Raw genomic sequence first — 25,570 nt, forward strand, 5'->3', positions numbered from 1 at the left:
GGTCCTGGACTTTCTGACGGGCCGCCCCCCAGGTTGTGAGGGTAGGAAACAACATCTCCACCCTGCTGATCCTCAGTCCTCTCCTGTACTCCCTGTTCACCCATGACTGCATGGCCATGCACGCCCCAACTCAATCATCAAGTTTGCAGACGACACTACAGTGGTAGGCTTGATTACCAACAACAACGAGACGGCCTACAAGGAGGAGATGAGGGCCCTGTGTGGTGCCAGGAAAATAACCTCACACTCAACGTCAACAAAACAAAGGAGATGATCGTGGACTTCAGGAAACAGCAGAGGGAGCACCCCCCTATCCACATCGATGGAACAGTAGTGGAGAAGGTGGAAAGTTTTAAGTTCCTCGGCGTACACATCACGGACAAACTGAAATGGTCCACCCACACAGACAGCATGGTGAAAAAGGCACAACAGCGCCTCTCAGGAAGCTGAAGAATTTGGCTTGTCACCATAAACACTCCACCCACAACCGTAAGGCTCTCAGAGGGTAGTGAGGTCTGCACAACGCATCACCGGGGGCTACCTGCCTCCAGGACACCTACACCACCCGATGTCACAGGAAGGCCAAAAAGATCATCAAGGACAACAACCACCTGAGCCACTGCCTGTTCACCCCACCATCATCCAGAAGGTGAGGTCAGTACAGGTGCATCAAAGCTGGGACCGAGAGACTGAAAAACAGCTTCTATCTCAAGGCCATCAGACTGTTAAACAGCCATCACTAACATTAGTGACACATGTAGCATTTCGCTACACTCACATTAACATCTGCTAACCATGTGTATGTGACCAATAAAATGTGATTTGATAGGTTTCACGCTGTACTGTCATTTGCAAATGGCTACAGAAGCCTATAGTTTGATCATCCAAATTTCAGCAATGCAAGGTTATAAGGCCTGCATTTCATAAACTTCACTGTGGAAAAGATGAAAGTTGATATGCTTCAGTTGAGGCCTCATGGTTTCTCATGTCTCCAGCGATCATGAGGTAAAATATATATATTTTTTAATGGTCACTTGTATTTACAATCCCCTTATCCAAACGGCTTACTCTTATCAATGTGTAAATTACACTGCATGGAGAATGGTGTTATTTCTATAAGAATGAAGTAGATGTGGAACCAACAGGTTGCTCGACCTTTTATTCATTGTTTCATTGCATGTAAAGGTGGTGGAATTAAGAGAATTAAGTCAAGGTCAGAATACATCTGTAAACACCTCAGACACAACTTCATTTCTTTCATCTCCACCCCAAACTATTAGTGGGTTAATAGCATGCTATTCTTATGCTTACGTTCAAGGTCAGAATACGCATAGAGAGGAAAGTGCACAGAAAAGGGAATGACCCACTGGGCACAGAGCTCAGTTCAGCGTCTAGTTTTAAATTACATTTGGTTGAGTTGTCAACTAACGTGAAATCAAAGTGAAATCAATACAAATATCTCCATGTCATTGGATTTAGATTAACAGTTGGGTGAAAAAAATACGAAATCCCTTAAGTTGAAGACTTCTTGCAAATCAAGTCCGTTTTCTCCGTTGATTCAACATCATCACATTGAATTTTGTGGTTGAAATGACGGTGTGGGTGAAACTTTGATTCAAACAGTTTGTTCCCAGTGTGTATGTTCCATTTACCTGCTTTACCCTCTAACTATTTATGTTCCTAGATAGAAGAGAGTTGACCCTCTCGGGAACAAGGTAACAATGACATACCAAGAAATCACCAGAAACCAAGGAAACATTCATCATGGACTAAGGGCCAGTACCTCAAGGTAAACAAATGCTTGCTGCCTTCTCTACAATGACTTAGAGGTTGATCCAAAAAGGTTGAACCAAAAGGGAAATGCAATAAATACACAGAAAATACCAGGAAATCCAGGAAACACAGGAAATATGAATAATATAATTGGCCCTGGAGTCATCAGGCGAAGTGTGGGAAGTATGAGTGTGAGAAATGTAGGCTAAGACTGGCACAGCACCTGAACAGGAAATGACTCAGAGTACAATGGACTGCATGAGGAGATTCTCAAAATAATGTTGTGCTTTTAAATGAATTCCCACAACTATGTGTGCGTGCGTGTGTGTGATTGTTTCAGCAGCGCTGGAGGCTGACTCCTGGTGCTCACTCCACATACACACACGCACGCCTATGCACACGCACACACATTGCAAATACAGTCTCGTGCAAAGGCACACACAAAACTAAAAGGAATGACTCCATCAATAACCATAATGTGATGATTCTCCTATCTCACAGTTTCAATGACAACATTGCAACCACAACCTTGAACCAATGAACAATGACCCACAAATAGCAGTTATAGAGACCGGGGGGGTTCTGATGGAAATCCCTGTGTGTCTGTCAGATTCTAGGAGGTGTATGTTGGCGAAACCAGTTTCCAGGAAGTGACCATTAAAAACAGATGGGTCATTGGGGAAAAGCCCCTGTGGGGGGGAAAGTCATCCGTCTGGCTCTAAGGTGACACGCAGATATGGGTGATGAGCCTGGGTGTAACGATGACGTTTGGCACTGGTGGGTGCGGGGTGAGTCACGACTCCATTGAGGGACTACATGGGTAAAATGATCCACCTGTTTCCACCTTTGTCTCTGGTTCTGACTAAAAGTGGGCGCCTACTGGGAATGTAATTGTATCTCAGAGGACGATGCAGACTGAATGTCAAGTCATAGAGAGAGCCACACACTTGGCTGAGATAAACTGTCAGTAGTCTCGGTAACACAGAACGAAATTTGGTAGTCTGTCCCCGAGAGGCTACACTGTCAGTAGTCTACACCTAGCCATCTACATCTACACCTAGCCAGCTTTGTTAATTGAAACTGTTTATACACTGATTACAGTTTTACTAGTTGAGAGAGAGAGAGAGAGAGAGAGAGAGAGAGAGAGAGAGAGAGAGAGAGAGAGAGAGAGAGAGAGAGAGAGAGAGAGAGAGAGAGAGAGAGAGAGAGAGAGAGAGAGAGAGCGAGAGAGCGAGAGAGAGAGAGAGAGAACTGATGGATCAAATTTACCATTTCTGATTGTTTTACCTTTCAATATTCAGCTAAATTATTGAGACAATATATTAATCCCAATGAAAATATGGCAATCAAATGCCCCCTTAAACTAGTCAATTGCAACTTGGGCATGTTGGGCCCCAAAATAGAAAACTACATGAAGAATGCATGGCATGGACCGTATTTAAATTGGAGCTCCAATCTTGTTTTTATTGGTGGATAAATATGCCACGAGCGCATCATAGCACCACACACACACACACACACACACACACACACACACACACACACACACACACACACACACACACACACACACACACACACACACACACACACACACACACACACACACACACACAGCTACCCACTGTTAGTGACATATCCACGTACTCCTACCCCCCGCAGCGACTATATGACAGAAATAAATAAATAAACGTTTACAGACATATAGTACATGAATGCGTTACATGTCACACACACAACATGCAGACAGACACAGTCAATTACACATTTTCACTTTATCTCTCTAACACTCTCTCTCATGCACATACTCACTCAAATACACACACACAAAATACCATGGGGGAGAGGCACCAAACCTCATAAAGGTCATCCTTACAGTAACATATCACACATACACAAACATGCACACACACACACTCACAGATACACACACATGCAGGGCTAGAGCCTTATTGAGAAATAAATAACACTTTTCAACCATTGATCCCCTGAAATGAAATGGATTCTAAAACCCTAAACCAACTTGAAATATCACCACAACATGTTGTAATGGACGTGGAAGTAACGCAGGGTCCCTAGCAAGCCAAGAACCACTTTAACCAGCCCCAAACAGAAATGCTCTGTCCACAGCTAGGGATGGACAGGTCATCTGTAGCCAGTATGGGCCTGTATGATGTTTTTGTGAGTGTTTTTTTGTTGCACAGAATGACTATTATTTGGCAAAGAATAGGGGTTTCAAGTTGTAAAAAAATTGGATGGGAAGATTGAGGGAAAAAAAATGGGCCTGTGTGTTAGAAATGCCCAAGATGATTTTGGGACCCAGTCCTCCCCTGTCCACAACCCTCACCAGGATACCCCCATTGGTATAGTAGGCCAGGCCGCTATCAAGGCTATAGGGTCATTATAAACTGTGTCAGTAAGGCTATAGGGTCATTATAAACTGTGACAGTAAGATCACAGGCATGGGGGATTGGCATTACATGACTGGCACTGCAAGTATCATATCAGCTGACATGCAATTATACTAACATCAATACAATGACATTTTCCATGTGTGACATGTCATCACCTTTGAATAATAACAAAGTCCTATGAACAAACAAAGTCATTATTTGCAGAAGAGCTCTCGAGTGAAGGGGGAGGGGCTTAATGTTTGCATTCTACAGTGGACTTGGAAAGTATTCAGACCTCTTCCCCTTTTCCACATTGTATTATGTTACAGCCTAATTCTGAAATGGATTCAATAAAAAAAATCCTCATCAATCTACACACAATACCCCAGAATTGTAACGGATTTCTTCCGCTGAAGGAGAGGAGGACCAAAATGCAGAGTGGTCAGAGTTCAACATGTTTAATCAAGACCATACACGAGAACACGACAAAATACAAAACAACAAATGTGAAAACCGAAACAGTCCTATCTGGTGCAATGACACAAAGACAGAAGACAATCACACACAAAATACCCAAAGAACATGGCTGCCTAAATATGGTTCCCAATCAGAGACAACGACAGACAGCTGCATCTAATTGAGAACCAATCTAGGCAACCATAGATATACAAACACATAAATCCCCCATGTCACACCCTGACCTAACTAAAATAATAAAGAAAACAAAGATAACTAAGGCCAGGGCGTAACAATAATGACAAAGCGAAAACAGGTTTTTAGATTATTTTTATTTTTTTATTACAAACAATAAATGGAAATACCTTATTTAAATACGTATTCAGGCCCTTTGCCATGACACTCTAAATTGAGTACAGGTGCATCATGTTTTCATTGATCATCCTTGAGATGTTTCTACAACTTGATTGGAGTCCACCTGTAGTAAATGTAATTGATTGGATGTGACTTGGAAAGGCACACACCTGTCTATATAAGGTCCCACAGTTTACAATGTATGTCAGAGCAAAAACCAAGCCATGAGGTTGAAGGAATTGTCCACAGAGCTCCGAGACTTGATTGTGATGAGGCATAGATCTGGGGAAGGGTACCAAAATATTTTGGCAGCATTGAAGGTCCCCAAGAACACAATGGCTTCCATCATTCTTAAATGGAAGAAGTTTGGAACCACCAAGACTTTCTATAGCTGGCCGCCCGGCCAAACTGAGCAATCGGGGGAGATGGACCTTGGCCAGGGAGGTGACCAAGAACCCAATTGTTACTCTGACAGAGCTCTAGAGTTCATCTGTAGAGATGGGAGAACCTTCCAGAAGGACAACCATCACTGCAGCATTCCACCAATCAGGCCATTATGGTAGAGTGGCCAGACAGAAACCATTCCTCAGTAAAAGGCACATGACAGTCCGCTTGGAGTTTGCCAAAAGGAACCTAAAGGACTCTCAGATCTTGAGAAACAAGATTCTCTGGTCTGATGAAACCAAGATTGAATTCTTTGGCCTGAATGCCAAGCGTCTGGAGCAAACCTTGCACCATCCCTACGGTGAAGAATGGTGGTGGCAGCATCATGATATGGGTATGTTTTTCAGCACCAGGGACTGGGAGACTAGTCAGGATCGAGGGAAAGATGAACGGAGCAAAGTACAGAGAGATCCTTGATGAAAACCTGCTCCAGAGCACTCAGGACCTCAGACTGGGGTGAAGGTTCTGTGAAAATAGCTGTGCAGCGATGCTCCCCATCCAACCTGACAGAGCTTGAGAGGATCTGCAGAGTAGAATGGGAGAAACTCCCCAAATACAAGTGTGCCAAGTTTGTAGCGTCATACCCAAGAAGACTCAAGAATGTAATTGTTGCCAAAGGTGCTTTAAAACAACAAAGTACTGAGCAAAGGGTCTTAATACTTACAGTGTATGTAAATGTGATCTTTCATTTTTTAAATTGGCATACGTTTCTAAAAACCTGTTTATGCTTCGTCAAGGTGTCTGAATACATTCTGAATGCACTGTACATGAGTTAGGTGCGCTTGTCTCTGACTGTGTGTGTGTGTGTGTGTGTGTGTGTGTGTGTGTGTGTGTGTGTGTGTGTGTGTGTGTGTGTGTGTGTGTGTGTGTGTGTGTGTGTGTGTGTGTGTTCATGTATGTAACGGTGCCACGGCCATCGTCTCTCAACTGTCAGCACCACTTGCTCTCTGATGCCACATCACTCTCTACCTGCCCCTGGGGTCGGCGGCCATTAATGTCTGTCCCTTGCACCTTGGCGGAGCGCAGCGTGTTGAGAGGGGAGAAGAAAATAAATGTGGCAGACGCAAGCCGACCTTCAACCATCTGGTTGGACTAATGAGTAGGGGGGGCGAGTGCCCCCTTCTTCTCCTTTTCCCTGCCCTACTTCCTGTTTGTGCGCAAGATCGGCAGCTCTGGGATCCACACACACTATTCTGAGCTATCAACTGTGTCACCCAACTAAACATCTGACCCGCTAAAGTGGGGCTCTCCTTTCCATCACCTAAACTCAAGCTTAGATGTCTCTATTAACATGCCGTGACATCACACACGTTTCCATGGAGACAGCAGAACCCTTCACCCGGGAGGGGGGCGTTCTATTTGATAATGACTTGACTGTACATTGACTGTACACCATGTCAAAACAACAGCTCCAAGGTCGGAATGATTGACAGGGAAAGTTGACCAATCATACGTGGCCTTGGATGATGGTGGCTGTGTCACTACAAACCAAACCCCACTTGGCCAGAGAAAAGGGAGTTGGCTTCTATCAGCACAGCAGTGATCAAACGAGTTGGGGACATGGCAGCGTAACCTTTTCCTGACTTTTTACTGGGGCCGTCTGGCTTGACCAGTGGTGTGTGTCGTCATCCTGTGTCCTAAGCAGGATAGTGTGTGTCGTCGTCCTGTGTCCTAAGCAGGACAGTGTGTGTCGTCATCCGGTGTCCTAAGCAGGACAGTGTGTGTCAGTCCGGTGTCCTAAGCAGGACAGTGTGTGTCGTCCTGTGTCCTAAGCAGGACAGTGTGTGTCGTCGTCCTGTGTCCTAAGCAGGACAGTGTGTGTGTATGTGTTTGTTGGGCTAACTGGTGTCCTAGGCAGGATTATACAGTATGTGTATGGCTGTCTGTGTGTGTGAGACCATCCGGTGTGGCCAGCGGCGTGGCCTGTCCACCCCATGGCCCCTGGCAACCATGTATGTTTCAATGACAAGGTCACTACCAAAGGTTGGTCTCTCTCGCTCTCTCTCTCCCTGTGGGGATGAATGCCCTTGAAATTCCCTGAATATGCCCATGACATGTTATTTTCCATAATATGTCCAGGTAAAAGAGACTCAACTCTATACTCTTCTGGAAGGTTGGTGACCTGTGGACTTCAGAGTCTTGGGAATTCCAAGACGGACGTTCAAGAAACTCTGTGTTCACTCCTGATGGGCCCATCTGCAACACAATGAGTAGTCATGGGTTGACAGTCATTGGACAACTATTAGCCTATACCTGCGGGTATCCCCTCTCTTTGTCCTGTCGTCACAGCAGAATAGGCTGGATAACCTCTGCTGCATCCAGATTGATATGAGAACTGGCTATGTTCTACGACACCCATTTGCACTTTCTGACTTAATAAGGAGATGCATTCCATCCTTTTCATTGGAGCAAAATGTCTTTCCTTCATGTGGCCAAGAGGGACTCGGAGCTGAAGATTACCAATCAACTCCTGATCCAACTGAGCCTTACATGTCACGTTTTTCAGTTGAAGTGGAACGCACACACATGCATGCTGTCACATACGCACAAACACTACTCTCAATGAGTTAGAAGTTCAAAGGGACGTTTCCAAATCCTTTCAGAGCGAAATCTAATCAGTCCCCTGGCTTGTTGCCTATGTCTTTAGTATAGAGACAAGCAGCCAAACTTCAACTTCCTTGTTGTTTCTAAACAGGGGCAACAATGTTATGTCCCAATAATCTTTACACTACCATAGTTTACTATAGAAAATTACATTACTTACTATATAATTCTGGAGTAAAATGTAGTATACTGTTATATACCTCAATCATGTGTAGTATTTAATATAGAATTGTGTTGTATACTGTAGAATGCTATAGTAAATACTACAGTATACTACAGAACGCAAAAACACTACAGTATATACCACAGTATTAAATCTGTGTATACCCTGCCCATTCCTCTCCCCCATATCCCAATTTGTGCCACCCATAAATGAGAAACATACATGCCAAGAATAGACCATATACAGTAGTGTTCCTTACCCTACAGGTTATAGAAAAGAGCAGAAGCTCTGAACTAAATTTGCTCTTTAAAAAAAAAAGTGTTTTATTTATTTCACCTTTATTTAACCAGGTAGGCTAGTTGAGAACAAGTTCTCATTTGCAACTGCGACCTGGCCAAGATAAAGCATAGCAGTGTGAACAGACAACACATAGCTACACATGGAGTAAACAATTAACAAGTCAATAACACAGTAGAAAAAAAGGGGAGTCTATATACATTGTGTGAAAAAGGCAAGAGGAGGTAGGCGAATAATTACAATTTTGCAGATTAACACTGGAGTGATAAATGATCAGATGGTCAAGTACAGGTAGAGATATTGTCCAGTGGGTTTTATTAAGGACAACGCCCCCACTACTATGTCTAAGATAAAATAAAAACACTATAGTAAACAGTACAGTAATGTCCACAAAAACCGTACAGTAAATACTACAGTATATTAGTCCTCAAAAACAGGACAGTAAATATTAATATTACTAGTTAGAAAAAACATTACAGTAATTACTATAGCATACAGTACCAGTCAAAAGTTTAGACACACCCATTCATTCAAGGGTTTTTCTTTATTTTTCCTATCTTCTATGTTGTAGGATAATAGTGAAGACATCAAAACTATGAAAGAACACACAAGGAATCATTTAGTAACCAAAAAAGTGTTCAACAAATCAACACATTTTTGATTCTTCAAAGTAGACACCCTTTGCCTTGATGACAGCTTTGCACACTTTTGGCATTCTATCAACCAGCTTCACCTGGAATACTTTTCCAACAGTCTTGAAGGAGTTCCCCACATATGCTGAGCACTTGTTGGCTGCTTTTCCTTCACTCTGCGGTCCAACTCATCCCAAACCATCTAATTTAGGTTGAGGTCAGATGATTGTGGAGGTCAGGTCATCTGATGCAGCACTCCATCACTCTCCTTCTTGGTCAAATAGCCCTTCCACAGCCTGGAGGTGTGTTGGGTCATTGTCCTGTTGAAAAAACAAATGATACTGCCACTAAGAGCAAATCAGATGGGATGGTGTATCGCTGCAGAATGCTGTCATAGCCATGCTAGTTAAGTATGCCTTGAATTCTAAATAAATCACAGTGTCACCAGCAAAGCATCATCACCCCTCCTCCTCCATGCTTCACGTTGGGAACCACAAATGCAGAGATCATACATTCACCTACTCTGCGTCCCACAAAGACACAGCGGTTAGACCCAAAAATCTCAAATTTGGACTCATCCGACCTAACAAGAGATTTCCAACGATCTAATGTCCATTGCTCGTGTTTCTTGGCCCAAGCAAGTCTCTTATTCTTATTGGCGTCGTTTAGTAGTGGTTTCTTTGCAGCAATTCAACCATGAAGGCTTGATTTAAGCAGTCTCCTCTGAACAGTTGATGTTGAGATGTGTCTGTTACTTGAACTCTGTGAAGCATTTATTTGGGCTGCAATCTGAGGTGCAGTTAACTCTAATGAACTTATCCTCTGCAGCAGAGGTAACTCTGGGTCTTGACTGACCTTAATGTCTTAAAGTGATGATGGACTGTCATTTCTCTTTGCTTATTTGAGCTGTTCCTGACATAATATGGACTTGGTCTTTTACCGTATACCCCCCTACCTTGTCACAACACAACTGATTGGCTCAAACGCATTAAGGAAAGAAGTTCTACAAATCTACTTTTAACAAGGCACATCTGTTAATTGAAATGCATTCCAGGTGACTACCTCATGAAGATGGTTGAGAGAATGCCAAGAGTGTGCAAAGATGTCATCAAGGCAAAGGGTGGCTACTGAAGAATCTAAAATACATTTTGATTTGTTTAACACTTTTTTTGGTTACTACGTGATTCCATGTGTTATTTCATAGTTTTGACATCTTCACTATTATTCTACAATGTAGAAATGAGTAGGTGAGTCCAATCTTTTGACTGGTACTGTATGCAAACTAGTTTTTACTACAGTATTTATACTATAGAAAACTCTAAATACTACAGTGTACTAGTCATGTCTGCAACACTACAGTAAATACTCCAGTAAAGTCTGCAAAAACACAGTGAATACTATAGTATTTAACCATAGTATACTATAGTATTTTTCATGTGGTGTTGTGTTGAAGATATGTATTGCTTTCAACCACACAAACGGCAGCCTTGACTGTCTGTTCCCTCCACCTACCAGGGTGAAAGTGTTGACCATTAGTCTTGGCAGTCACAGGGCGATCGTGTAGATTGGTAGTAGTGAACTGTCTTGCCACACAGGGTGACAAGGGGAGGCAGAGCTGCTATAAAACACAGGGTGAAACCAATGTGTCACTCTCACTCGGCCAAAGAGGAAGAAATGATTAGTTTCCTTCAGACAAGTCCCTCACTCCACAACCCAGCCAGCAAGCCAGACATTTAGGATGTTGCCACCGTAGCTGTGTGTAACCCGAGACGTCGGTCCCTGCCCGCCACCGTCAGTTTGAAAAAAACTCAAGTGTGTGTCCCTCGCTAGGACAGATGACACGCGCCGCCGTCTAAAAGCACACGGTCGATAATCAACGCCTCAGTGTCTGCGTCACTTCTCACATTGACCTGAGAACAACCAAGACCAGTCTTGACCGGTTGTGGCTGTTGATAAAGGCTTTGGCGCCACCCTGTGACAACTTTTGGTATGATACCTAACATGTTGAGGGATGGGAAGAAGAGCATGTGAGAGGGAGCACCTGTTTAGGGAGTATGCTTGGGCCAAAAGCAGTGGGCCACAGTAGGGGTGGAGGACAGGGCAAGCTGTTAACTGTAGAGACATGTACTGTTTGTAAAGATGAGGGGAACAGCCGCTCAAACACTTTCTCTGCACCCCTCGGCCATTATATTATATGACCATGCATGTAAATCTCTACTTCCACTCCAATTGAGACGCTGCGTTCTGTCACTGCCTCTCGCATGGTAAAATAATCACCCACAGTAACAGACTGAATTTATGTATGCTAATAGTGTCCCTTATTTAACACGTGGGGAATAATTATGCAACAGACAAGCCTCCACCCTGTGCTATTTTCATGGCAGCTGACAGATCTGTGGCTAACGAAAACGTATTTCTTCGACATTGGACACGCAGTTCCACCTAGTGGATGTAAAAAGTGTTTCCTCATACAGTATAACGTAATTCTCCTGATGAGCTGGCCAATCAGCGGTCGAGGAGATTGTGTTGGCCAATCAGCAGTCTAGAGGGTGAGCTGGCCAATACTCCCATGAATAGTATTACCACACTGGAGCAAAAAACACATTTAGTTGCATCTACAAATAGGTGTACTGACCAATAAACTGTAATGTGTCTGTGGATACCACTCTTATACTGCTCAATGTATTTATACACCTGCCCCCATCCACCCCTTCCCCAATACACATGTAAATATTGGACTATAAATTGTGCTTTCATGTATTATACTTAAGCCAAAATTCAGAACTTGATTTGACTGGCATCCACCCACACCATTCGGTTGTTGGAGTACACCCACACTATTCGGTTGTTGGAGTACACCCACACTATTCGGTTGTTGGAGTACACCCACACCATTCGGTTGTTGGAGTACACCCACACCATTCGGTTGTTGGAGTACACCCACACTATTCCAGTACAGAAAATCTTCCCTTTATCAAACTTAATTACCATTTTTGGAAGGAAAATAATTTCACTCATATTGTAAATAATTATAGGTCATATTATGTAGAAATCTGAAAACATTGGACAGTTACTTTGACAACCTCATTAATGTTTAAATGTCAATATTCAATCACTGGCAAATTAAACTGGCCTGTTAAAAGAACTTGATCAGTGACTTGGTTGGAAGATGTTTCTACATCTGTATGGTAAACTAAAATAATTGGATTGGATGAGATAGGACAAACTAAGCAAGTTACCAGTTATTTCCTCTCAACTCAGTGAACACAGGAGAAAGGAGAGCTTGGGATGCAGTGAACACAGGAGAAAGGAGAGCTTGGGATGCAGTGAACACAGGAGAAAGGAGAGCTTGGGATGCAGTGAAAACAGGAGAAAGGAGAGCTTGGGATGCAGTGAACACAGGAGAAAGGAGAGCTTGGGATGCAGTGAACACAGGAGAAAGGAGAGCTTGGGATGCAGTGAACACAGGAGAAAGGAGAGCTTGGGATGCAGTGAACACAGGAGAAAGGAACTTGGGATGCAAGTGAAAACAGGAGAAAGGAGAGCTTGGGATGCAGTGAACACAGGAGAAAGGAGAGCTTGGGATGCAGTGAACACAGGAGAAAGGAGAGCTTGGGATGCAGTGAACACAGGAGAAAGGAGAGCTTGGGATGCAGTGAACACAGGAGAAAGGAGAGCTTGGGATGCAGTGAAAACAGGAGAAAGGAGAGCTTGGGATGCACCGCATCTTTGTGGTAACCAACAAGGGTTGGCAGTACAAGGACTTTGCCCAATATGTTAAAAATGTATTACATTTGTATAGTACTTTTCGTAGAATCTCAAAACACTTCAAGAGCAAAAAAACATATAAGCAATAATATCATTAAAGGTGAACCAAGAGGCTTTGAAAGCTGCATCCTCTGAAGATGGAGGTCAGTTCATGGCTTGAGGTACAGTATGGCAGATGGTGAGTCTGCTGAGAAAACTGATCTCTGACGCACTAGGCTAACCTGGTCACAGAGCATTTTGTATTATTCTGTACATAAATCCCAGACACTCCATTTAGTACATGTAGCTTTTTGTAAGGTACAGTACGTATTAATTTGTGGATGTACATACCCCTTTGTATGACATGTCACAAATTACAATTCATGTTAAATTCTAGCAAGGGGTTAAATTTAGGCATTAAGTTAAACGCTTATGGTTAGCCAACAATGTATAGTAGTTGAAAAGTTGCTAATGAACTAAAATGCTGAAGTTGTCCGTGATATTCAAACTCACCTTTAGGTTGCTAGACATTTGATATATACACACTTCATTTTAGCCTTAAGTAACCAAAACAAAAGTAAAATCTCCTAATTTGAGTGTCCTGGAATTTCGAATATGTTACATCTAGTCTAGGAAACCAGGCTGACTAATGCAATGTAACCTTACTCCATACTCGCAGAAAAGGATTCCAGTACAACCTACTCTCACTGGCTGTTTTAAAGTATCTGTCCTACTACAACACCAAAAGGCTTTTCAGTCATCCATGAAGGGAAGAGCATGTCTGCTCTCAACCCTAACTGAAGGAGGCCTATAATAGAAGGCTGTAAGACATGTGGACAATCTCAATTGCATACCCCTCTTCCTCAAAACCCATTGGATGAGAAAGCCAGAGGTCCCACTCCTCTGACCTTCAATAGATTTGAGACTGCTATTGAGCCCTTTCCATGATGGTGGTGGAGTCTATTTCTGGAATCTCTAAACAGAGTAATACAGAGGGCATGTAAGTACACCTCTGTATGAGGGGGGAGATCAATTTGTAGGCTAGCAATAGTGTTTGATGAGGGAATAGTTTCTTACTCCCTTTATGAAAGGAAATACAGGGAGTTGTCTCATACGAGGTTGTTACCATCTTGTCATTGTCCTAATGCAGTCATGTTTATCATGGGTGAGCACTGACAGCTAAACCTTACCATTCAAATCCCCTCAGAGCTCCATAAAGCAGGGATGGGCAAAAACATTCTGAACTCGAGGGCCACAGTCGCTCACAGGTCTGCGATTCTACTAATATAGCCATTGAGCTATTTTGATGCAAATCAAAACATTGACAGGGTGGCGATGTTGGCAGTAATAATAACTGTAAACAACTAATGGGGATTCGCGGTCAGTAATCACTAGATAGCTGGCTAGACATCCAAAAAAAAGTTCTGCCTTGAGTGACCAACAAGAACTGCTGACAACCAAATTTTGAAATTGCACCATGTGCATTCTAACTCAGTTCTTAAAAACAGAATCTGGCAACATATTAGTTGAAATACCAACATGTGAAAGCAGAGTGACACTAAAGAGCTTCAAAGTACAGAAAACTATTAACAAAGTGGAAATGTCAGACTTTTATTCACAAGAGCATATAACTAGGAAGTTAGGATCTCAACAGGTCCAGACACATACAACACATTTACACCGATGTTTTTAAACAAACATTTACATTAAGTAATCAAAAATGGATTGAATATATTTGCTATGGGTAACATCTGTAATGAGTGAATATTACCCAAACTTGCATTTGGTAACATGATTGCTAATCAAGTCAGTATTATCCATTAAGTGTACATTAGAACTGCAACACTACATGTGAAGTGGACTTGAAACCTTACTTCCTTCCTCAGTCATCCGCACGTGTCCATCAATCTGGCAACAGCCGAGCTGATTGCAGTCAGGTAGGAGGCAAGTAGGAGTGACCTGAAAAAGGCTCGCACAAGAGTAAATACAGCAGATGGCCGTGAACACATCTGGGTACTGTGTATACAACCAAGTCGACCAAAGGCAAATTACTCCATATCTATGAGACTACACCTGTAGTGAGGTCAATGAAATGCAACCAAATGAAGTCAAATTGCACCATAGAACCTGGATGACTCCACTACCTGCCACGTTTACCTGTTGGTGACGCAGGTTTACCTGGGATACCTTAGCGGTGGACTCAACTTCACCGGAAGCGACGCTGCGAACGAGCGCCCCCTACTGACAGGCAGCGTCCGGTGCGTCGCTGTGAGGACAAGGAAAGCCCAAAATGTAACATGATTGTGCAATAGACCATAGTCAAATGAAATTCAAAATACATTTGTTAACGTTTTTAAATTAAACGTTTTCACAAAATAAAAATAAACAGGCAGTAATTAACTAGTCTTATTTACAATAGACATCTTATTTACAATAACCTTATGCACACCTTGGTTTGCGAGGTTTAGAGTCAATGCATTGGTCAGCTCTGCCAGACTGGTTCAAGCCTGATCAACATGATTCAAAATGGAGATACATTTCGTCGAAGTCCCTCTGTTGAAAGTCAAGAGAACTTTCACACGCGCTCCTGGGTGAAAGAGAGGCGCTAGAAACAAATGAAACTGGGTGCGACTTGAACTGGTTGGAACTGGTGTCGATGTGCATGTCGTCGTATACCATGTCCATCAGATACTGGGTTGTGTTCTTTGGCGCCATTGCGCCGAGTGGTCGTGTAATTCTGCCGATATTCTCGGTCGTCATATACGTCATCTCTTCGCCGTTGTCGGTCAAAAGTTGTTCTTGGTTGACCAGTTTAGTGAGTACCCTCTTCTGTTCGTAACGAATGTATTTTTTGAGAGTGGCTTTGACAAGGTTGGTGCGCCACCGTTTCAGGCCTTCCTTGGAACTCAAATGGAGAAGTTTCCTCAGTCTGCACTTCGAAAGTTTACCAGATCTTCTGGAGCAGCATGGTTTCAGTACTTCGAATTCCACTTCAGTTTCCATGCTGTCCAAGCACATTTCAAAAATGTTTAAAAAAATAAATCGTGTCTGTGAGTTAGCCGTTTGTAATATCAACTCAGCCAGCTAAATTAGCTAGATAATTCACTATACAGCTGGGTAAATTCAACTGAATCAAAATAAAATGTTCGAGGATAAAAATTCAAATGCACTTAACGTTACAATGATGCGTCTTACGACCAAAAATGTAGTCAAAAGATTAAAAAGCCACGATCCACCTCTCTGCAGTATCACAAAATAGAATGAGCCGTAAAACGTTGACAGCACATCTCTATCTTCTGAAAAGGAAGTTCCCATGATCCTTTGGAGTAAAAATATCTTCTTCTATGAGGTTTAACGGCGGTTGGCATCCAATTTTCTGCATTACCGCCACCTACTAGAGTGTGTGAGTGTAGTGTTCGAAGGTAGGGTGTTTATTGCTTGAAAAAGGCAAATGTATTAAATAAACAACATACCTTCGAACACTACACTCACTAAATTCAAAGTCATATCAAATCAAGGTAACACCACCCTACTCCACTAATTAAATGTATTTATTCCTACCTCGTGCCATCATCCTGAAAGGATGGGACATCACCACTTAACACACCCTGTAACTCTTCTGATGTCAAGTCTCACACACCCACATACCTCTCTGCAGCTGCCACCACGACCTACATTTTCTGGGACTTCCATTCCATCCCTGTAGTACAGTTGATAACAATTTCTACAAATGCTAAAAATCCAATTTTATTGAAACGTATAGCACTGTTTGGCTTATCCCTCTGTACTGGTATAGCTCAAATAGTCTCAACACTCCTCCCCATTAACCCATCATCCTCTACTTTCTTCACTGTCTCAGAACTTCTGCTCTACTCTAACCCTGGAGACCTCAACCTGCCTCTCTCGCACAGGACATTTCTGATCCCCAGCTCCATGGGCACCCCTATAATTAACACATTCCACTACTTTCCCCAATACTACACATTCCTTTGTCTCATGCCCTTCTGCACACCTTGGCCCCTCCCTCCTACACATGTCCATAAGCTTGACACCTATGACATCGTAATGTATTCGGCTTGTACAGGATCATTTATATCTCCTAACTTCACTTTGTCGGGCAAAGACTCAACTTCAAAACTAAAATGAACAGACAATGACTCTTCTGTTTCCCCACTCGCCACCCTGTCTGCGTCACGTCAAACGACAAACATCACATACACCGGGAATCTTTCCCCTCAACTGGTCAACTTTTATATTTACTGCTACCCCAGTTATCACTCCTTTCATTGGTATTGAGAGAGAGCAAGACAATTCATGTTCTTTGCCCCCATTTGTTTTACTCTGAGCTCCTTCACCCTCTGACCAACAGAAACACAAACAATTATCACTAGACCCCGTCTGGTTACCCTCACTGATTCCACATTACAATTATCACTAGACCCCGTCTGGTTACCCTCACTGATTCCACATTACAATTATCACTAGACCCCGTCTGGTTACCCTCACTGATTCCACATTACAATTATCACTAGACCCCGTCTGGTTACCCTCACTGATTCCACATTACAATTATCACTAGACCCCGTCTGGTTACCCTCACTGATTCCACATTACAATTATCACTAGACCCCGTCTGGTTACCCTCACTGATTCCACATTACAATTATCACTAGACCCCGTCTGGTTACCCTCACTGATTCCACATTACAATTATCACTAGACCCCGTCTGGTTACCCTCACTGATTCCACATTACAATTATCACTAGACCCCGTCTGGTTACCCTCACTGATTCCACATTACAATTATCACTAGACCCCGTCTGGTTACCCTCACTGATTCCACATTACAATTATCACTAGACCCCGTCTGGTTACCCTCACTGATTCCACATTACAATTATCACTAGACCCCGTCTGGTTACCCTCACTGATTCCACATTACAATTATCACTAGACCCCGTCTGGTTACCCTCACTGATTCCACGTTACAATTATCACTAGACCCCGTCTGGTTACCCTCACTGATTCCACATTACAATTATCACTAGACCCCGTCTGGTTACCCTCACTGATTCCACGTTACAATTATCACTAGACCCCGTCTGGTTACCCTCACTGATTCCACATTACAATTATCACTAGACCCCGTCTGGTTACCCTCACTGATTCCACATTACAATTATCACTAGACCCCGTCTGGTTACCCTCACTGATTCCACATTACAATTATCACTAGACCCCGTCTGGTTACCCTCACCGATTCCACATTACAATTATCACTCACTGATTCCCCAATTATCACTAGTCTGGTTACCCTCACTGATTCCACATTACAATTATCACTAGACCCCGTCTGGTTACCCTCACTGATTCCACATTACAATTATCACTAGACCCCGTCTGGTTACCCTCACTGATTCCACATTACAATTATCACTAGACCCCGTCTGGTTACCCTCACTGATTCCACATTACCCAACTCTTTTTTTCACCCACTGTGAAACCACAAATCAATCAGCCAAAAGGCAAGAGTCCACTTTTTCCATAAACTTCACTCCTACTGTCACAGACTCCTCTTTCTCCTGATCCTCGGTGCATACCTCGGTCCCCGATAACTTCACCACACCTACCACCTCCGATACTTCACCCTCATTCACTTCCATTTCTCCTCCTGTCTTCAGCTCCCTCTGCTTATCTACTTTTTCCCACCATTTTTATCTGACTCAAGCTCACCCTCTTCTTCCCTCTCTCTCTTAGACCTCCTCTCCCTCTCTTTTCCCCTTCATTCCTCCTACGTTTTCCAAGAATACGTCTCCTTATGATAATACTGCACTACTCCTGACAACCATCTTGTTCTTGCTTTCTCTAGGGACTCCCTTACCACTCGGAGTAAAAACAGTCAACTTCTCTGTAATGTAAAATTATTAGCGCCACAGGGTCGTCACTAGTTACCACAGCCACAAAGTCATACACCTAGTGTATTTCTACAATTTATCTTCTTAAAATGTGATTTAAAACCTAACCTTAAATGAAGTAGCATGCTCAGATTCCTAATGACGTCTCAGATTTCATTATTTGCAAACAGGGACAGTTTCGCTGCAAATAAGACACACCGATTTGGCATTGGAGAAATAAACTCCCTATTTCAGGACCCTGTCTTTCAAATATAATTCGTAAAAATCCAAATAACCTCACAGATCTTCATTGTAAAGGGTTTAAACACTGCTTCCCATGCTTGTTCAATGAACCATATACAATTATGGTTGTGGAACGGTCCTTAAGACACTAACAGCTTACAGACAGTAGGCAATTAAGGTCACAGCTATGAAAATGTAGGACACTAAAGAGGCCTATCTACTGACTCTGAAAAACACCAAAGGAAAGATGCCCAGGGTCCCTGCTTATCTGCATGAACTTGCCTTAGGCATGAGGACTGCAGATGTGGCGAGGGCAATAAATGTCTGTACTGTGAGATGCCTAAGACAGTGCTACAGGGAGACAGGAAGGACAGCTGATCGTCCTCGCAGTGGCAGACCATGTGTAACAACACCTGCACAGGATTGGTACATCCGAACATCACACCTGCAGGACAGGTACACCAGGAACGCACAATCCCTCCATCAGTGCTCAGGCTGTCCGCAATAGGCTGAGGGCTTGTAGGCCTGTTGTAAGGCAGGTCCTCACCAGACGACCTCGGCAACAACGTCACCTATGGGCACAAACCTACCGTCGCTGGACCAGACAGGACTGGCAAAAAGTGCTTGTCACTAACGGTTTTTGTCTCACTGGGTTGATGGTTGGATTTGCGTTTATTGTCTAAGGAATGAGCTTTACACAAAGGCCTGTACTCTGGAGCGGGATCAATTTGGAGGTGGAGGGTCCATCATGGTCTTGGGCGGTGTGTCACAGCATCATTAGAAGGAGCTTGTTGTCATTGCAGGAAATGTCAATGCCATGCGTTACTGGGAAGACATCCTCCTCCCTCATGTGGTACCCTTCCTGCAAATTCATCCTGACATGACCCTCCAGCCTGACAATGCCACCAGCTATACTGCTCGTTCTGTGCGCGATTTCCTGCAAGACAGGCATGTCAGTGTTCTGCCATGGCCAGCGAATAGCCCGGATCTCAATCCCATTGAGCACGTCTGGGACCTGTTGGATCGGAGGGTGAGGGCTAGGGCCATTCCCCCCAACTTGCAGGTGCTTTGGTGGAAGAGTGGGGTAACATCTCACAGCAAGAACTATCAAATATGGTGCAGTCCATGAGGAGTTGCACTGCAGTACTTAATGCAGCTGGTGGCCACACCAGATACTGACTGTTACTTTTGATTTTGACTCCCCCTTTGTTCAGGGACACATTATTCCATTTCTGTTAGTCACATGTCTGTGGAACTTGTTCAGTTTATGTCTCAGTTTTTAAATCTTGTTATGTTCATACAAATATTTACACATGTTAAGTTTGCTGAAAATAAACGCAGTTGACAGTGAGAGGATGTTTCTTTTTTTTGCTGAGTTTATGATCAAATTAACACATAGGACTCTCTCTGCCCATTCTTTGTCTGTAATTTCAGCAGTGGTGCAAAAAGTACCCAATTGTCATACCTAAGTAAAAGTAAAGATACCTTAATAGAAATGACTCAAGTAAAAGTGAAAGTTACCCAGTAAAATACTACTTGGGTAAAAGACTAAAAGTGTTTTGTTTTAAATATACTTAACTAAGTATCAAAAGTAAATGTAATTGCAAAAATATACTTAAGTATCAAAGTAAAAGTATAAATAATTTCAACTTCCTTATTTTTCTTGTTTGTCCTTTTAAAAAATATATATTTTATGGAAAAAGCAAAAAGTAAATTATTTATCTACGAACGTAGTGAAGTAAAAATATAAAAATATAAAATATAAAAAAATATATATATATATAATATAAAAAATATAAATAGTAAAGTACCAATACCCCAAAAAACGACTTATGTAGTACTTAAAAGTATTTTTACTTAAGTACTTTACACCACTGAATTTTGGTCATTTGTATGGCATTATAAACTATTCTGCTAATATGAAAAATTACGTAGAATTGCATGAAATGTTTATAAAAAGCTGTCAAAAATCCCATGTTGTCATGTAATGATTAAAGGACAAAGAACAGTTTCTAAAACTGTATATGTAAGGCTCTGGTCTGTCCGTGATGGTAAACGGTATAGACATGTTCTCTGCTACCCACTTTGTTTTAATGATTATTTTGGGTATAGGGGAGGTTCACTGTTATTGTTTTTTCTAGCGTCCAGAGACGGTTAGGTAAAATATTTACTGAAGAGAGCGCCATCCATTTGTTTTTAGTAAAGTCGAGCCATTCCAGCCTGGATGGGGGAAAAATCTGGTTATTTTGGAAAAAAGTTCAGTTGTATGCAGGTCGTCTCTTGAGAGGTCCACCCTAAAATAGACAACACAAGAGAGCATAAGCAACATTTATATTAGTAGCAGACATACAGTACATACAGTACATTCATACATATTCTTCCACCAGGTGGCACATTTAACTATCAGTACTATTATTGTGCCACAAGAGGGCAGCTCAGCAACAAAACTCAGTTCATTAAGGGCTTAGCCTATAGGCTATGATTACAATTGATCAGATATTTATTATTTTACGGTCAGTGTGTTCATTTCGTACATAACCTTTTGTTGTGCGAACTGTTTCTGGCTGTGGGAAATAAGCAATGCCCAGAATTGAGCAAGGCTCACAACAACCGATGAATACAGCATGATTAAGGAGGCAAAGGTCTGGAATAGAAGCCAGTGAAAAGACAAGTACAGACATTAGGCCCCACTTTCACACACACACACACACACACACACACACACACACACACACACACACACACACACACACACACACACACACACACACACACACACACACACACACACACACACACACACACACACACACACACACACACACACACACACACACACACACACACACACACACACACACACACACACACACACACACACACACACACACACACACACCTCAAAGATAGGGCTGTCTGTAATGCCATGGAATAATGGAATGTCAGCCTATTTCCTCTGCTCAAATCTCTACTTGTGCTCAATAGTCTAGGACTATTGACGACTATGCTGACTATTGTAATGTGTTTCACTGATTTTATATTCATTCACTCTATGGGTGCAATGCAGTTCTGATATCACAATATGTCTTGATTCTTGTATTCCTTGAAAGTTCATTTGTAGAGTATATCATATATTTAGCATACCACTAAATGTTTTGTATATTTCTGGTGTACTTTTGCTGACCAAAACAAATCTGTTATCTGGCCTACTTGTTTCCATGATTTACTAACCTGTTATCTGGCCAACTTCTTAACCTGATTTATTGACCTGTTATCTAGCCTTCTTGTTTCCCTATTTTACTAACCTGTGATATTTTCATTACCAGAGGACAACTCTCTTTTGTAGGCCTACAAGAAAATACTAGCTCTACAAAAAAATACGAGGTCTACTAGGTCTACAAGAAAATACTAGGTCTACAAGAAAATACTAGGTCTACTAGAAAATACTAGGTCTACAAGAAAATACTAGGTCTACAAGAAAATACTAGGTCTACTAGGTCTACAAGAAAATACTAGGTCTACAAGAAAATACTAGGTCTACTAGGTCTACAAGAAAATACTAGGTCTACTAGGTCTACAAGAAAATACTAGGCCTACAAGAATATACTAGGTCTACTAGGACTACAAGAAAATACTAGGCCTACAAGAATATACTAGGTCTACTAGGTCTACAAGAAAATACTAGGTCTACAAGAAAATACTAGGCATACTAGGTCTACAAGAAAATACTAGGTCTACTAGGTCTACAAGAAAATACTAGATCTACTAGTTCTACAAGAAAATACTAGGCATACTAGGTCTACAAGAAAATACTAGGTCTACTAGGTCTACAATAAAATACTAGGTCTACAAGAAAATACTAGGTCTACAAGAAAATACTAGGTCTACAAGAAAATACTAGCTCTACAAGAAAATACTAGGCCTACAAGAAAATACTAGGTCTACTAGGCCTACTAGGTCTACAATAAAATACTAGGTCTACTAGGCCTACAAGAAAATACTAGGCCTACTAGTTCTACAAGAAAATACTAGGTCTACAAGAAAATACTAGGTCTACAAGAAAATACTAGCTCTACAAGAAAATACTAGGCCTACAAGAAAATACTAGGTCTACTAGGCCTACAAGAAAATACTAGGTCTACAAGAAAATACTAGGCCTACAAGAAAATACTAGGTCTACTAGGTCTACAAGAAAATACTAGGTCTACTAGGTCTACAAGAAAATACTAGGTCTACTAGGTCTACAAGAAAATACTAGGCCTACAAGAAAATACTAGGTCTCCTTGGCCTACAAGAAAATACTAGGTCTACAAGAAAATACTAGGTCTACTTGGCCTACAAGAAAATACTAGGCCTACTAGATCTACAAGAAAATACTAGGTCTACAAGAAAATACTAGGCCTACAAGAAAATACTAGGTCTACTAGGCCTACAAGAAAATACTAGGCCTACAAGAAAATACTAGGCCTACAAGAAAATACTAGGTCTACTAGGTCTACAAGAAAATACTAGGCCTACTAGGTCTACAAGAAAATACTAGGTCTACTAGGTCTACAAGAAAATACTAGGTCTACAAGAAAATACTAGGTCTACTAGGTCTACAAGAAAATACTAGGTCTACAAGAAAATACTAGGTTTACTAGGTCTACAAGAAAATACTAGGTCTAAAAGAAAATACTAGGTCTACTAGGTCTACCAGAAAATACTAGGTCTACAAGAAAATACTAGGTCTACCAGGCCTACAATAAAATACTAGGCCTACCAGGCCTACAAGAAAAGACTAGGCCTACCAGGCCTACAAGAAAATACTAGGCCTACTAGGTCTACAAGAAAATACTAGGTCTACTAGGTCTACAAGAAAATACTAGGTCTACAAGAAAATACTAGGTCTAAAAGAAAATACTAGGTCTACTAGGTCTACAAGAAAATACTAGGTCTACAAGAAAATACTAGGTCTACCAGGCCTACAATAAAATACTAGGCCTACCAGGCCTACAAGAAAATACTAGGCCTATCAGGCCTACAAGAAAATACTAGGTCTACTAGGCCTACAAGAAAATACTAGGTCTACAATAAAATACTAGGCCTACAATAAAATACTTGTACTAGAAAATACCCTTGATTCCTTCTAAAAAAGGCAGTGTAGTTGGTATCTCTTCCCCTTGTTATTGTTCACTCGCCCCATAACCCACCTCACAACGTTAATCATTCATTGAATAACTCATCATTCCTCATATACAGATATATTTCAGTATTACAGGAATACAGATTCACCTTCCCTCCCTCTCTTCATCCCTCTCCTCCTCCCCTGACTCCCTCCCTCCCTCCCTAACTCCCTCGATTCATAAAGTAAGTCTCAGGCTGCTTTGAGAGGGTGTGATGTGCTCACGATAACACACTCTGTCAACTGAGCTGCTCTTTCTCTTCCTCTGTTTCCCAATACAAAGAATTGTCTCTCTCTCACCTCACAGTCAGAGTTATTTTATTGTTTGACAGAAGAGACAGTTTTTTCTTTGCTTGTCATATCCACTTGGACATGTCCTTGATGACTAAATATCAGTGGACTTTTGAAATTTCCTGAGACAGTTGAAACATTTGATGTGGGTGGTTTGGCACTCCTTCTTTGGTCTTCATCTGTCGCTCTCAAATGTCTCTTTCTGTCTCCCTCTCTCTCTTCAACAACTATGAGATCAAGTTGGTTTTCATCCCTCCATCTCTTTCCTCAATTAACCTCTCGCTCTGTCTGCTTCTTTCTCTCTCTGTCCCCTTCCCTCCCTCTATCTCCCTCCCTCACGTCATCTCTCCTTCTTTCTCTCTCTGTCCCCTTCCCTCTCTCTACCTCCCTCCCTCACGTCATCTCTCCTTCTTTCTCTCTCTGTCCCCTTCCCTCCCTCTATCTCCCTCCCTCACGTCATCTCTCCTTCTTTCTCTCTCTGTCCCCTTCCCTCCTCTATCTCCCTCCATCACGTCATCTCTCCTTCTTTCTCTCTCTGTCCCCTTCCCTCCCTCCCTCACGTCATCTCTCCTTTTTTTTCTCTCTGTCCCCTTCCCTCTCTCTACCTCCCTCCCTCACGTCATCTCTCCTTCTTTCTCTCTCTGTCCCCTTCCCTCCCTCTATCTCCCTCCCTCACTTCATCTCTCCTTCTTTCTCTCTCTGCCCCTTCCCTCCCTCTACCTCCCTCCCTCACATCATCTCTCCTTCTTTCTCTCTCTGTCCTTTTCTCTGCTCCCTCTCTCCATCTCACCCTCTTTCTCCCCCATTTCATCTTGTTGTATATGTACACATGCTGTGCCTTAATTGATGGGCTCCTGGTTCCAACCAGTGTTAACAGTGATCCAGGCATCATTACATACTGTAAGTGTGGATGAAAACACTCCATCTAAGGTGGTACAGAGTTGCATGTCATGCAGGTGAAAGAGGACCAAAAGCGACTCAGAAACATGTTCCTACATACATAGCACACACACACACACACACACACACACACACACACACACACACACACACACACACACACACACACACACACACACACACACACACACACACACACACACACACACACACA

The 25,570-nt window shown here is 42.3% G+C and overlaps 1 long non-coding RNA gene across 1 annotated transcript; it reads right to left on the bottom strand.

Annotated features, from left to right (window-relative positions):
- Window positions 1-14,463: 14,463 nt before the first annotated feature.
- On the bottom strand, window positions 14,464-16,170 carry LOC124025457. Its single transcript, XR_006837188.1, has 2 exons — window positions 15,313-16,170; window positions 14,464-15,129 (listed from the first exon to the last, which is right to left on the bottom strand). It is a non-coding gene; the product is annotated as an uncharacterized LOC124025457 (long non-coding RNA).
- Window positions 16,171-25,570: the final 9,400 nt, after the last annotated feature.

Source organism: Oncorhynchus gorbuscha, unplaced genomic scaffold (assembly GCF_021184085.1).
Source record: "Oncorhynchus gorbuscha isolate QuinsamMale2020 ecotype Even-year unplaced genomic scaffold, OgorEven_v1.0 Un_scaffold_2257, whole genome shotgun sequence".
Taxonomy (NCBI): domain Eukaryota; kingdom Metazoa; phylum Chordata; class Actinopteri; order Salmoniformes; family Salmonidae; genus Oncorhynchus; species Oncorhynchus gorbuscha.